Source organism: Balaenoptera acutorostrata, chromosome 10 (assembly GCF_949987535.1).
Source record: "Balaenoptera acutorostrata chromosome 10, mBalAcu1.1, whole genome shotgun sequence".
In the NCBI taxonomy this organism is placed as follows: domain Eukaryota; kingdom Metazoa; phylum Chordata; class Mammalia; order Artiodactyla; family Balaenopteridae; genus Balaenoptera; species Balaenoptera acutorostrata.
In genome coordinates this window covers 37,604,030-37,616,372 of record NC_080073.1, presented here as the reverse complement: position 1 = coordinate 37,616,372, position 12,343 = coordinate 37,604,030, and the positions used below count along the sequence as shown (strand labels likewise).

General features: G+C 41.6%; 1 protein-coding gene across 5 annotated transcripts in view; it reads left to right on the top strand.

Moving 5' to 3' along the window:
• RAD54L2 (RAD54 like 2) overlaps nt 1-12,343 on the top strand; it is an 88,269-nt gene that overhangs the window by 3,110 nt on the left and 72,816 nt on the right. The gene's annotated exons all lie outside the window — the stretch shown is intronic.

Here is a 12,343-nt window from a genome sequence, read left to right as displayed (position 1 = left end):
AACCTCTCTGAGCCTTGTTTTTTAATTTAATTTAATTCTTTCAGTCTGTGAAATGGGGTTAAAATAACCTCTGCAGGTTGTAGTGAGGACTGGAGATGAGGGCCTGGTGCTTCATGGGTGGTCAGTGCTTGCTGTTAGTAGTAGGTTGTGTGTATCATTATGTGGGAGTTACTATTCTCAGCAGTATTAGTAATAGGAGTGTGGCTGGGTGCTGTGCATGGATGAGAGGTTCAATTTCCTTGTCTGGTACGGAAGGCAGCCTTCTGTCTACACCTGTTGGCACCCTGGACAGGTGAGAGAATTGTTGAGGTAGTCTTTTTCCAGTACTGGTGGCCGGGAGTCAACACTATAAAGTCCAAGGTCATTCCTGGCACTGGTAGGTTTTTTCCTGGCAATTTCCATGGAGAAGCCAGGAGGTAACTGTTTGGCATGTCCTTGTTTTGGGAACAGTGGGCATTCCCAGTGACAGAGTGCTGGATATGCCAGGCAGCATATTCTGTGTGGCCCCTGATCAGGATATTTCTCTAGCTTTCTTCTGTTGGCCTCAGATACCTGACTTTGGTCTTTTTGCCTGGAAGGCTCCAGATGCTGGAGAGATTTGTCGTCTTTCTCTAATTTGGGCTAGTTTGGTAGAATCTAGCACTCTGTTCAGAAATGTTTATGATGAACAGAAGGTTCACAGGCTTTGTTATAGAATTGTTCAGTTTTATTTTTTCCTTGTGAGGGGGGGGAAAGTAGAGAGAAAAATAAGTATGAGCCAGACAGAAATGATTCAAAATAACTGGCCCTAAATCTCTTCCAGTCTTCCTTAGTGAAATTCCCCCTCCGTTTGGGGTGGTCTTTTTTTTTTTTTTTTTTCCACACACACACACTGTATTTTATTTTTTACAAGAGATAGATAGACTGACACCAAGCATTGTACATGGATGACCACAACAAAAGCAACAATGATTGCAATTACCAAACATGAAACACACTTATACTATGTCATAACATTGATGGGGTGGTCTTTAACTTCAGTTAAAAGTAAATAATATTCCTCTGGCCTCAAAATACACAAACATCTAGATCCTGATATGTCTCTACTTCAACATCTCACAAAGACCTTTATGACCTGGCCTCTTTGGTATCTTCCTTTCTAGTCCCTCTTCTGCCACAATTCCTCTGTCACTTTAGGCTCCAGTTACAGTGAGCTCCTTGAATGTCCCAGCATTCTCAGGCTATTTCTCCTACTAATTTTCCTCCCATTCTAGTGCTTGTTTGACTCTTAGGCTTGAATTTACTAGGAATTCAGGCACCATCACTTAAAACTCTTCCTTGATTCTTCCCAGATTAAGCTGAATGCCTTTTCCTTTGTATGGCATTGCAATCTGTGAAAGCTTCTTTCATAATCACTGTACTCTTAACTTTGGGTATTTTTTTCTGTTTTCTGTGCCTATGTTGTGACCTACTTGAGGGCAGGACCTCGTCTTGTTTAACTCTATATCCTAGTACCTAAACATTACTGATACAGAAGTAGCTACTCAATAAGTGTTTAGTGAAGAAATGAATGACCTCTGCATGTAAAATATCATGAAATCATTCCTTGTGGAGCTGGTGATGTGATGAGGGTTCTGATTTCATGGGTGCCTCAGATCCTGGCTGAAGCAGTGCTTCTGCCTTTGTATTTCCAGGTTGCTAAAAGCAATACATGATTTTGCTGTGAAAATGTGTTGCTTATTCCATATGTTTATGGTTTTGATGCTGGGAAGCTATTACTTGCTCTCTTTGGGTCTTGGCAGAAGTTTCCCTTGGAAGAGAATGTGACAGTTCTTTATGGGTATTATCTAGATCTTCCATTGGCCATTTACTGCTCTGAGCAATTTGTCCTCATGTGTGAAGAACAGTGACTAGTCAGTTTGGGCCACAAGGTCTCTAGACAGCTACTTCCAGCCTGGGAGTGGGTAATGGATTTAACACTAGCATGTTGTGACTTTTGTCAGCTGATGGACTTTTTGAAGATCCAGCTGAGCTCAGTGTGGCCATATTCAGAATATAAGATCATTTGCCCAAACTTTATTTAGGAATCTAAACTCAGTGATTATGAAATTATCTGTATTAGTTCTTTGTTCAGCCTAATACTGTACTAACACTGAAATTGATATATTAGTTCTTTGTTAGGAAGCTCTGTGTTCTGAGTTATTAACCTAGAAGTAATGGAATTGTGCCAGTTCATTTAGTCACCCTCTTGGTTCTTCTTAGTGGTAAAATAACTTGAGAATATACTACCTAAATTACTTTGAATTAATTTTCATGGTTGATCAGACCACATAGGAATCCCACTGGCCAGGTGTAAGGAACTCTACTGAAGCCTACCTAATGCGGTTGTTCTTTCATGTAGGTGACAAACATAACAGACTGAAGAAAAGGAAAGCATGAAAAGTAACTGTAGTTAAAGGTAAAAATTGACATGAGATAAAAAGGAAAACTGAGACAAAGCATAAGTCACTTTAAATGTGGCAAGCAACTGTTAAATTGAAGAAATTTGTGAGCAGTGTTGAAATCTTGTGAATAAAATTGTTATATAGGTTAAAAGCAATAAAAACATGGCCAATTTCAGCCAGCATAGGCACATTGAAGGTGCTAGCACCCATTTATGGTTTTATAGCACCATTGATGAAAGTGATATATAGGTAGAATTGAAAAATGTTTGCTTTGCTATGATAAGTATATGTAAACCTTGCATATGTATGATATTATAGTTTTATAAAACACTTTGATGTACATTTTACTTTACTGCATCCTCCCAACAACACTGTGAGGCAGTTATCCCCATTTTATAGATGAAGAAGCAAACACAAAGAGGTGAAGTGGCTTGCTTTCAAGTTCACAAAGCCAATAAGAAAAAAAGGTGGGACTTGATGCCAGGTTTTCTAAGTTTAGGGCCTTTTTTAACATCCTCATGAGATATTGTTAGGGCTTCAGTTTGGGGTGACAGTCACTCCTTTTTCCAGGCTTCTGGCCAGTAGAGGATACACACAAAGAAGGTAGTGCCACACGGGGAGTAGAGCTTCTGCTCTATTAACAGCAGCCTAGTAACTCTGCAAGAGCTGGGTGTGGGGGGAACCTAGATGGAGCCTCCACCTTCCTCACAGATCCCTTATGGGTTATGAGAAACACCCAGAACCAGGTGGAGAGTTTTTGCCCTTGAAGCCCAGTGACACAAATTGGGATCTTCCTCCTAATGTGATGATGTTTAGAAATTGGAAGAAAAATCGAAGTTTGGGAAAGAATCCTTCAAGTGTGATTCTGGATTGAGCTTAGGCTCTCTGTTCTCATTGTGCCATGCACTCTCACTGTCTCCCCCACCCTATCTCTCTACCTTTCTCTTCTCCACTATTTCACCCACCTCCCACCTTAGTTTGGATGCTGGTTTGCCATGGTCCACAGTTACAGTGCTGCCCTCCCCAAGTCTGAGAACCTGCTTGAACCTTTGCACTCTGCCAGTTGCCAACCCTGAATTCTCTCCCCTGGCTTCTTTCGCTGCCCCTAGGCTGCCCAGTGTTTCTGGGGAGTCAGGAAAATGGGCTGCTTTGGTTGTCAGCAGTTCCCACTGCCTCACTTCAGTTGAGCTGTCTCTGCCCCTCCGGGTGCTCTTGTGCTGCATTCTCAGGGTCCCAGTTCCCACAGCAGCTGGTTGCACGTTTCGCAAGGTTCGTTTTTCCCTCAGGCCCTAGACCTGCTCTCTGTCTGCCTCATTCTTGACCTGTGACTTCACTTTAGGGCTTGTGCTCACTAATTTTTTCCCCTTTCCTTTCTATTATGACACTTTCATCACTCTTGCTTTTGGAAATTCCTTGACTTTTTTCCTGATTATGCAAGTAATATATAAGCACAGTAAAATTCAGGCATTTTTATTTTATTTTATTTTTTGTTTTTTTAAAATTTTTTTCAGTTTACCCTTCCCCCTCCCCAGAGGCATTTTTAAGTAAGGAAAGGAACCCATAATCCCATGTCTCAGTGTTAACCACTATCATGAATTTGGTTTATATTTATCCACACTTTTTTCCACTGTGTATGCTGACATGGATGTATTTGTGCTTCCGTATGTGTGTGAGATAAAGTAATTCCTTTTTACAGAAATGGAATAACAGTATATCTACTTTTCTATAATTTGCTTTCTGTCTTCATTTAATGCCTTTATTTTGGGCATTTTCCCATGTTTCAGACACATATCTATCTTTTAATACTTACGTATTTAATTTCTATCAATTTTCCTAGTCCCCTGGTGATAGCCATTTGTTTCTTTTTCTCTGCAGTTACAAGCATCCTTGTAAGTATATCTTCGTATCTTCTGTACTCTGTATACTTCTTAGGATAAATTCCTACAAGTGTAATTTCTGTGTCAAAAGTTATGCATGTTTAAAATTTTACTAGATATTATCACATAACTTTTGAAAGATTGTATCAATTTATATTTCTTCTCTAACACTGAACGTTGTCAATAAATTTAATCTTTGACAATTGAAGCTTAGATAACTTTTATTTACATTTCCTTAAATGTAAGTGATGAACATCTTTTCATGTTTTTGTTTCATATATAGATTGATCAATTAATTAATTGATTACTCAGTTATCTTCTTTCTAGCATCTTCCTATCCTCCCTCCCTCCCCTTTTTGTTTTTACCTACATACAAGGTAGACCCATAGTAACTTGACCTCTCATGCCATCCTAGCCCTCTCCTTCCTATCCCTTTTATCTAAAATGCAGTTTTACTGCCATTTCCTCACTACTTGCTTTATCTATATCTCTTAATCCTTTGTGATCTGGCTTCTGGTCCTGTTTTTCTCCTGAATACTATCTCTGAGTGAATTCCTTGTTGCCCAGACAAAAATTTTTTTCTTGATGTTTGTTCTCCCTTGTTTTGACTAATTCCCCATTCCCTACCATCTTTGCAGGGAGGGAAGCTGCATATGAGTGGACTTTTTATTATGGAAAATTTCAAACATATACAACAGCAGGGAGTATAGTATAATGAACCCCATGGACCCATCACTCAATTTCAATAATGACCAATATTTCCCCAATTTTTTCTTTCATTTGTCCTTCCCACCTTTTTTTTGCTGTTGTTGGCATATTTTTTTTTAAATTAATTAATTAATTTATTTATTTTTAGCTGTGTTGGGTCTTCGTTTCTGTGCGAGGGCTTTCTCTAGTTGTGGCAAGTGGGGGCCACTCTTTTTTTTTTTTTTTTTTTTTCATGTATTCGTTCAGCAAACATTTATTATTATGTGGACCTGGCTCCATGCCAGACACGGGGATTACAAGAGTAGACAGGCAGGGGCACCGATGTTACAGTTCACACTCTAGGGGGCCACTCTTCATTGCGGTGCGCGGGCCTCTCACTGTCGCAGCCTCTCTTGTTGCGGAGCACGGGCTCCAGACGCGCAGGCTCAGCAGCTGTGGCTCACGGGCCTAGTTGCTCCGCGGCATGTGGGATCTTCCCAGCCCAGGGCTCGAACCCGTGTCCCCTGCATTGGCAGGCAGATTCTCAACCACTGCGCCACCAGGGAAGCCCTGTTGGCATATTTTAAAGCTAAATCTCAGACTTTGTCACTGAGTGTGTGTCTCTAACTAATAAGAATATTTTATTTCTTAAACACCATTACCTTGCCATTTTCTACCCTGATAAAAATTAACATTTCCTTAATAGTGAGGACTTGATATTTAATCCTGGCTCTGATACCTGCTGTTTAACTTGGGCAATTTTTAAACTTGTTTTCTCATCTTGAAATGCAGTGAGATAATGATGATAATGCCGCCTAATAGGGTGGTTGTGAGGTTACCTCATTTATTCCCACATGAAGTGCTTAGCACCGTCCTTTACCTACGTGGGGGCTCAAACATTTTTTGCATTTACTCTGTCTTCATCTATCCATTCATTCAGCAGATATTTATGGAACACATATGTGTCAGCTGAAGAGGAGACACTGACCTTGGCTTCTAAGATTCTGCACTATCCTGATTCTCTGCCTGCCTCTCAGATGTTTAAAAACCCCTTCCTTTTTCCTCCTGGATGTGGATGTAACCCAGGTTTGTTGTTTTTCCTTTTCTATTCCCTCTGTAGTCTGGCCCTCAGAAATCTAGCTCTTTCACTCCCACCACTTCAGGCTATCCAAGTGACTCAATTCTATAACCCTGGTTTCTTTACCAAGCAACAAATCCACATTTCATCCTGGCTTTTAGACATGTCTTTCTGGTCATGGGAATGAGTATAAAGTGCCCTGAACTGAGTCTGCCCACCAGGGCTTCACTCAGTCTTGCCACTAACTCCATGGCTTGGGCAGTTCAGTCACCTCTCTTGATCTTGGTGTCCTCAGTCAGAAGGATGGTAGGGCTGGATTAGAGTCTGAAGTCCTGTGCAGCTTTAAAAGCCTATCAGCTGTGAGAAGGTGGTTTTAGAAATGTCCTGCTCAGCATATGTGGGACCACATGCATCATTCTACTCCCCAAACAAGTTTCTGGCTTTTCCCATCTGGCCTCTCTCAGGATATACAGGCTTCATCCTATGGCTTTTCCCTTTCATTTGTCTTCAACATAGGGCCAGTTATCTCGTGGCTAGTTATTCAGTTAATCCTGACTCCTGGCTCTTCTGGAAACATACATTTAGCACTTTTCAGCTTTGTGTCTGTATTCACATTGTTTTCTTTGGCTGTCCTATTCACATTGTTTCTCCTGATCCTGTGTTCTGGCCGATTGAATTTCCAACCATCTTTCTAGACTAAGTTCAGGTGACAGCTTCATCCACATTGGAAGTGAGTCCTCCCTCTTCTGACTCTCATGACTGGCAGTGCATCAGTGACATTTCACAGTATGCCTGGTGCTTCAGCTATTTGTGTGTGTAAGTTTTTCTTCCCTCCTAGTGTAATCTTCTTGAGTATAGGTACCACATTTACACTGCGTGTAATTTTGCATCCTACAGTGTCCAGCACAATTCTTTGTACTAAGAGTTTGCAATAAATACTGATTGAATAAGTGACTGAGCTAAAGTAGACTTTGCTTCAAGTTAAGAACACTTAAGGAAATGTTTTTATTTTTATTTTATTTATTTTTTAATAAATTTATTTATTTATTTTTGGCTGCGTTGGGTCTTCGTTGCTGCACGCAGGCTTTCTCTAGTTGCAGTGAGTGGGGGCTACTCTTTGTTGCGGTGTGCGGGCTTCTCATTGTGGTGGCTTCTCTTGTTGCGGAGCACGGGCTCTAGGTGCATGGGCTTCAGTAGTTGAGGCATGCAGGCTCTAGAGCGCAGGCTAAATAGTTGTGGCGCAAGGGCTTAGTTGCTCCACGGCATGTGGGATCTTCCTGGACCAGGGCTCGAACCCATGTCCCCTGCATTGGCAGGCAGATTTTCAACCACTGCGCCACCAGGGAAGCCCAAGGAAATGTTTTTTTTTTTGAAATGAATAGCCCAGTTTCCTTTTTTTTTTTTTTTTTAAAGAAATTCACGTTCTTTTATTTATTTATTTATTTGTTTGTTTATGACTGTGTTAAGAGTCTTCGTTTCTGTGCGAGGGCTTTCTCTAGTTGCGGCAAGTGGGGACCACTCTTCATCGCGGTGCACGGGCCTCTCACCATCGCAGCCTCTCTTGTTGCGGAGCACAGGCTCCAGACCCGCAGGCTCAGTAATTGTGGCTCACGGGCCCAGTTGCTCCGTGGCATGTGGGATCTTCCCAGACCAGGGATTGAACCCATGTCCCCTGCATTGGCAGGCAGATTCTCAACCACTGCGCCACCAGGGAAGCCCCCAAGGAAATGTTTTTATACCTAAAAGGCCGAGCTTGTGAAATGGTACTAATTCAGGTACTAATTCCTTGACCTCAAAATTCAAAGAATCCTCTGCTTTCCTGTCCTGTCTCAGAGTTGGGAAGATTTTCCAACTCTTTGGGTAATACAGTTTAGCTTCTCCAAAGCATAGCTGGTCTTACTACATACTGTCATCATGGAGTAGCTAAAGGTAATCACTAACATTAATTGAAAGCTAACTTACCGTGTGCTAGGCAATATGCTAATTACTTTATTTTTTTCACTTAATTAAAAAAAATCTTACATATGTACTGTTATTCTTCTCATTTCATAAATAAAGAAATCTAGGTTTAGAGGAATTAAGTAACTTCTTTAGTATTCCTTAGATAGAAAGTGGCAGTGCTGGGACTCTGACCCAGGCCATCTCGTCCCAGAGCCTTTATTCTTCACTGGTGTGCTGCTTTCCTGTCCAAAGCATGTTTACTACCAGTTGGCTCTTTTATGTTTATTTTCTAGCACTTATCAAATATCTTGCATGGATTTTTTTATTTCTCCCCACCAAACCAGCTATCCCTCTACTGTTCTTTCTGATTTTGGTGAAGGGTATGCCAGACTTCAAGCCTCAGATTCATATATAATTTTTCCCTTTCCTTCCTGTGAGTTTTCCTTGGTAATGCCTTACCCCTGCTCCATTCTTTCTGGTTTCTTTCCTCTTAACCCAGGGCCTCCAGGTATAGTCCTGGATTATGATGGTTGATTTTCCCTCCTTCATTCTCTCATTTTTATAGTCCTTCTGAAAGGGTTGCCTGTCACCCATTTCTCTCCAGTTAAAATTCCTTCTGTGACCCAAAAAAAACAAATCCTTCTGCTGTTCCTGTAACTGGGGTTCCTAAAAGCCAGTTTTCAAATAGTGCTCTACACAGTTACCAGTGTTCTTTTTTTTCAAAAAATATTTATTTATTTATTTATTTATTTGGTTGCACCAGGTCTTATTTGAGGCAGGTGGGCTCCTTAGTTGTGGCATGCATGTAGGATCTAGTTCCCTGACCAGGGACCAAACCTGGGCCCCCTGCATTAGGAGTGTGGAATCTTAACCACTGTGCCACCAGGGAAGTCCCACCAGTGTTCTTTTTAAATTGGGAATTCAGATGATGCCACTTCCCTGCTTGAGATCCTTTAGTGGCTCCCACTGGGGGCACATGGACTGTGGGAAGGATTGCATGGAGACAGATACTGAGGCCACTTTTGAGCTCAGCAGGGAAGGGCTCGATGGCATAATAGTTATGTCTGCCAGAGGTGCAGACAGGAGAGTGGTGCCAAGTGCCACATATTTGCCAATTTTTATATAGGACAAAGTTCAGACTCCTAAACAAAGTCCTCCAGACACTGCTGGATCAAGATCTGGCCTGTCTACTTCTCACAATTTCCCCATTTACTCCCCCAGCCTCTAGTCCTATGGAACTGTACTTCTGCATATGTCATTCCCTCTCTCTGAATGACTTCATCAGTCTCTTCTTTTTTTTTTTTTTTTTTGAATTTTATACAGCAGGTTCTTATTAGTTATACACTTTATACATATTAGTGTATACATGTCAATCCCAATCTCCCAATTCATCACACCACCACCCCACCCCACCCCCGCCACTTTCCCCCCTTGGTGTCCATACGTTTGTTCTCTACATCTGTGTCTCTATTTCCATCAGTCTCTTTTTAAGGAAAGAAGACATTGTCCTTTGACGTTCAGATCTGTTGCCTCCTCTGGGAAGTCTTCACCAGCCTTTCCAGGCAAAATTATTTCCTTCTCTGTCCTGTAGAACCTTTTCCTTCCTCCCTCCCTCCCTTCCTTCTGAAATATAATTCACATACCATAAATTTCCACCATTTTAAAGTGTTTAATTCAGTGATTTTTAGTATATTCACAAGGTTATGCAACTATCACCACTATATAATTCCAGAACATTTCTTTTCTTTTTTTTTTTTTTTTTTTTGATTAATTATTTTATTTATTTATTTTTGGCTGCGTTGGATCTTCATTGCTGCGCGCGGGCTTTCTCTAGTTGCGGTGAGTGGGGGCTACTGTTCGTTGTGTTGCACGGGCTTCTCATTGCGGTGGCTTCTCTTGTTGTGAGCACGTGCTCTAGGCGCACAGGCTTCAGTAGTTGTGGCACACGGGCTCTAGAGCGCAGGCTCAGTAGTTGTCGCCCATGGGCTTAGTTGCTCCGTGGCATGTGGGATCTTCCCAGACCAGGGTTCGAACCTGTGGCCCCTGCATTGGCAGGCGGATTCTTAACCATTGTGCCTCCAGGGAAGTCCCAGAACATTTTTCTACAAAAAGAAACTTGTACTCATTAAGCAGCCACTCCCTATTCTTCCTTCCCCCTACCCACTGGTAACCACTAATCTACTTTCTGTTTCAATGGTTTTGCCTATTCTGGGCATTTCAGATAAATGGAATCATACAGTATGTGGCCTTCTGTGGCTGGTTTGTTTCACTTAGCATAATGTTTTCAAAGTTCGCCCATGCTGTAGCATGCGTTAGTACTTCCTTCCCTTTTATTGCTCGATAATATTCCACTCTGTGGATATGCTACATTCTGTTTATCTAGTCATCAGTTGATGGAAGAAGAACTTTAGTCATATATTATACTTACCAGATTGCTCATCTTATATGTTTATGTATCTGTGTCAGTTGACTGGATGATTCCTGGAGGGCTCCAATCATCACTCTGTGACCAGGGTTCTCTTATCTCTGTATCTTCAGTACCTACCAGTACTGGTCAATACTAGATGCTTAATCAGTACTTATTTATTTTATTTTATTTTTTAATACATTTATTTATTTATTTTTGGCTGCGTTGGGTTTTTGTTGCCGTGAGTGGCTTTCTCTACTTGTGGCACGTGGGCTTCTCATTGCGTGGCTTCTCTTGTTGCGGAGCACAGGCTCTAGGCATGTGGGCAACAGTAGTTGTGGCATGCAGGCTCAGTAGTTGTGGCTTGTGGGCTCTAGAGCACAGGCTTAGTAGTTGTGGCGCACGGGCTTAGTTGCTCCATGGCATGTGGGATCTTCACAGACCAGGGCTCGAACCTGTGTCTCCTGCGTTGGCAGGCGGATTCTTAACCACTGTGCCACCAGGGAAGTCCCAATCAGTACTTACTGATGAATCATTTTATCTCCCTTTCCAGAAATCTGGACACTTTCTGCCTTTTCAGTGCGCCTCAGATCCAAGTCATGATTCCTGTGTGGAATGTCTTCTCCTCCCCTCCTCACTTGTCTAATTCTGCCTTGCTTCAGGAGTTGTCTCAAGGTTTGCCTCCTCCAGGCTTCTCATTGCGGTGGCTTCTCTTGTTGTGAGGACGCACTCTAGGCGCGCAGGCTTCAGTAGTTGTGGCATGCGGGCTCTAGAGCGCAGGCTCAGTAGTTGTCGCCCATGGGCTTAGTTGCTTTATTAAGTGCTTAATGCACTTAATAAGGTGCATTTATTAAGGCACTTAATTAATGTAATCTTACCTATGTCCTTAAGTAGATTGACACTAAGCCTAACGACACTAAGATTCCCTTTTTTCACTCCCAACACAAAGGTGCTTTAATTTTTTAACGGAATTATAGCTAACATTTTACCTTGCTTAAATTGCAGAAGGAAGAAAAAGAGAGAGTAAGAAATAATGATTTATTTATTTATTTTAATATTTATTTATTTATTTATTTATTTGGCTGCGCCGGGTTGTATTTGCACGCGGGATCTTCATAGCTGCATGCGGGATCTTTAGTTGCGGCATGTGGGATCTAGTTCCCTGACCAGGGATCGAACCTGGGCTCCTGCATTGGGAGCGCAGAGTATTAACCACTGGACCACTGGGGAAGTCCCCAGAAATAATGATTTAAATAGTGGGGTAATTTATACTCACCATTTTACTCTGTGAGTACCCAAAGGCAGTGGATGTAGTCAGTGTTGTTAGTTAATATGATTGACAAAACTTATAAATGTAAAGAATTCTTGACCATTGGCAGAACAGAAATTGTTTAGGTGGTGTGGTGATGAGTTGGTAAGTATTCAATGGTGAGGGGATGGGGAGGAAGAACTGAGGGCCAATGAAGAATTGCTGAACTGGTCCAAGCAGCAAAATACACAACAGGTTTAATTTCTGAATATTATACCCTTTTGGAAATATTTTTGGTATATACATCTACAGGAATACATACATAAAACTATTCATACTGTATTTATATGTGGACAGTAGAAAAGGCTTTTCAAGGGTGACTTTAACTATTGATGATCTTTTTTACGTGCTGCTTTAGGCCCTCATGTGAGCCCTGGCTAAGATGGGGTCCTTGTAGTAGATACCCAGTGAACTTTTGTTGGCAGTGTGAGAGCTGCCCTGTTGGTCACTGGATGTGGCTATGGATAGAAGCAGTCACAGCCTGAAAAATACGATGCTGCTCAGGATGGGGATGAGGTCAAACAGGATTTGTTCACTGATGGTTTGACTTTGTAGAGAGAGAATACATGTATAAAGATACTGATTTTACAGTTATAAAGTCATATCTATTACTGTAAAACA